Below are 2,500 nucleotides of genomic sequence, written 5' to 3'. Positions count from 1 at the left end.
GTACTTGGATGGGAGACCACCTGGGAATAATAAGTGCCGCAGGCCTTCTTTTTTCTCTCTTTTGTTCTTGCTTCCTTCAATGCTGGTTTTGAGATGTATAAGAGATGTAGGTCAGTAGGCAACCAATACCTACAGCCACACCCTCCTGAACAAGTCCAATCTCTTCTGATCTTGGAAGCTAAGTAGGGCCGGGCCTGGTTAGTACTTGGAAGGGAGACCACTTGGGAATTCCAGGAGCTGTTGGCCTTTTTTTTTTCTCTCTCTTGTTCTTGCTTCCTTCAATGCTGGTTTTGAGATGTAGGTCAGTAGGCAACAAATAACTACAGCCACAGCACCCTGAACAAGCCTAATCTGGTCTGATCTTGGAAACTACACAGCGTCGGCCCTGGTTAGTAATTGGATGGGAGACCACCTGGGAATACCACGTGCCATAGGCCTTTTTTTTTTATCTCTCTTGTTCTTGCTTCCTTCAATGCTGGTTTTGAGATGTATAAGAGATGTAGGTCAGGAGGCAACCAATACCTACAGCCACAACACCCTGAGCAAGCCCAATCTTAACTGATCTTGGAAGCTAAGCAGTGCTGGGCCTGGTAAGTACTTGGATGGGAGACCACCTGGAATTTCCAGGTGTTGTAAGCCTTTTTTTTGTTCTCTCTCTTGTTCTTGCTTCCTTCAATGCTGGTTTAGAGATGTATAAGAGATGTAGGTCAGTATGCAACCAATACCTACAGCCACACCACCCTGAACAAGAACAATCTCATCTGATCTTGGAAGCTAAGCAGGGCTGGGCCTGGTTAGTACTTGGATGGGAGACCACCTGGGAATACCAGGTGCTTTAGGCCTTTTTTTTTCTCTCTCTTGTTCTTGCTTCCTTCAATGCTGGTTTTGAGATGTATGAGAGATGTAGGTCAGTAGGCAACAAATACCTACAGCCACACCACCCTGAACAAGCCCAATCTTGACTGATCTTGGAAGCTAAGCAGGGCCAGTCTTGGTTAGTACTTGGATGGGAGACCACCTGGGAATTCAAGGTGCTGTAAGCCTTTTTTTTTTTCTCTCTCTTGTTCTTGCTTCCTTCAATGCTGGTTTTGAGATGTATAAGAGATGTAGGTCAGTAAGCAACCAATACCTACAGCCACACCACCCTGAACAAGACCAATCTCATCTGATCTTGAAAGCTAAGCAGTGCTGGGCCTGGTTAGTAGTTGGATGGGAATACCAGGTGCCGTAGGCCTTTTTTTTTTCTCTCTCTTGTTCTTGCTTCCTTCAATGCTGGTTTTAAGATGAATAAGAAATGTAGGTCAGTAGGCAACCAATACCCATGTGAGGCAACCTGGGAATTCCAGGTGCTGTAGGCCTTTTTTCTTCTCTCTCTTGTTCTTGCTTCCTTCAATGCTGGTTTTGAGATGTAGGTCAGTAGGCAACAAATACCTACAGCCACACCACACTGAGCAAGCCCAATCTCGTCTGATCTTGGAAGCTAAGCACGGTCAGGTCTGGTTAATACTTGGATGGGAGACCACCTGGAAATACCAAGTGCTGTAGGCTTTTTTTTTTCTCTCTCTTGTTCTTGCTTCCTTCAATGCTAGTTTTGAGATGTATAAGAGATGTAGGTCAGTAGGCAGCCAATACATACAGCCACACCTCCCTGAACAAGCCCAATCTCGTCTGATCTTGGAAGCTAAGCAGGGTCAGGCCTGGTTAGTACTTGGATGGGAGACTACTTGGGAATTCCAGGAGCTGTTAGCCTTTTTTTTTTCTCTCTCTTGTTCTTGCTTCCTTCAATGCTGGTTTTGAGATGTAGGTCAGTAGGCAACAAATAACTACAGCCACACCCCCCTGAACAAGCCTAATCTCGTCTGATCTTGGAAACTAAGTAGGGACAGGCCTGGTTAGTAATTGGATGGGGAACCACCTGGGAATACCAGGTGCCATAGGCCTTTTTTTTTTTCTCTCTCTTGTTCTTGATTCCTTCAATGCTGGTTTTAAGATGAATAAGAGATGTAGGTCAGTAGGCAGCCAATACCTACAGCCACACCACCCTGAACAAGCCCATCTTGTCTGATCTTGGAAGCTAAACAGCACTGGGCCTGGTTAGTACTTGGATGGGAGACCACCTGGGAATACCAGGTGCCATAGGCCTTTTTTTTTCTCTCTCTTGTTCTTGCTTCCTTCAATGCTTTTTTTGAGATGTATAAGAGATGTAGGTAAGGAGGCAACCAATACCTACAGAGACGCCACCCTGAACAAGCCCAATCTCGTCTGATCTTTTAAAGTAAGCAGGGCCGGGCCTGGTTAGTAATCAAATGGGAGACCACCTGGGAATACCAGGTGCCATAGGCCTTTTTTTCTCTCTCTCTTGTTCTTGGTTCCTTTAATGCTGGTTTTGAGATGTATAAGAGATGTAGGTCAGGAGGCAACCAGTACCTACAGCCACACCACCCTGAGCAAGCCCAATCTTAACTGATCTTGGAAGCTAAGCAGTGCTGGGCCTGGTAAG

The 2,500-nt window shown here is 45.8% G+C and overlaps 7 pseudogenes; all 7 read left to right on the top strand.

Annotated features, from left to right (window-relative positions):
• Positions 1-127: 127 nt before the first annotated feature.
• LOC142118281 (5S ribosomal RNA) lies at positions 128-246 on the top strand (annotated as a pseudogene).
• Positions 247-723: 477 nt separating this feature from the next.
• Positions 724-842, top strand: LOC142118035 (5S ribosomal RNA; annotated as a pseudogene).
• An 82-nt stretch (positions 843-924) lies between these two features.
• LOC142118310 (5S ribosomal RNA) lies at positions 925-1,043 on the top strand (annotated as a pseudogene).
• Positions 1,044-1,429: 386 nt separating this feature from the next.
• On the top strand, positions 1,430-1,548 carry LOC142118362 (5S ribosomal RNA; annotated as a pseudogene).
• An 82-nt stretch (positions 1,549-1,630) lies between these two features.
• On the top strand, positions 1,631-1,749 carry LOC142118221 (5S ribosomal RNA; annotated as a pseudogene).
• A 275-nt stretch (positions 1,750-2,024) lies between these two features.
• On the top strand, positions 2,025-2,142 carry LOC142118365 (5S ribosomal RNA; annotated as a pseudogene).
• Positions 2,143-2,425: 283 nt separating this feature from the next.
• Positions 2,426-2,500, top strand: part of LOC142118186 (5S ribosomal RNA) — a 119-nt pseudogene continuing 44 nt past the window's right edge.

Source organism: Mixophyes fleayi, unplaced genomic scaffold (assembly GCF_038048845.1).
Source record: "Mixophyes fleayi isolate aMixFle1 unplaced genomic scaffold, aMixFle1.hap1 Scaffold_1710, whole genome shotgun sequence".
Lineage (NCBI taxonomy): Eukaryota > Metazoa > Chordata > Amphibia > Anura > Limnodynastidae > Mixophyes > Mixophyes fleayi.
This window is presented reverse-complemented; position numbering and strand designations above follow the sequence as displayed.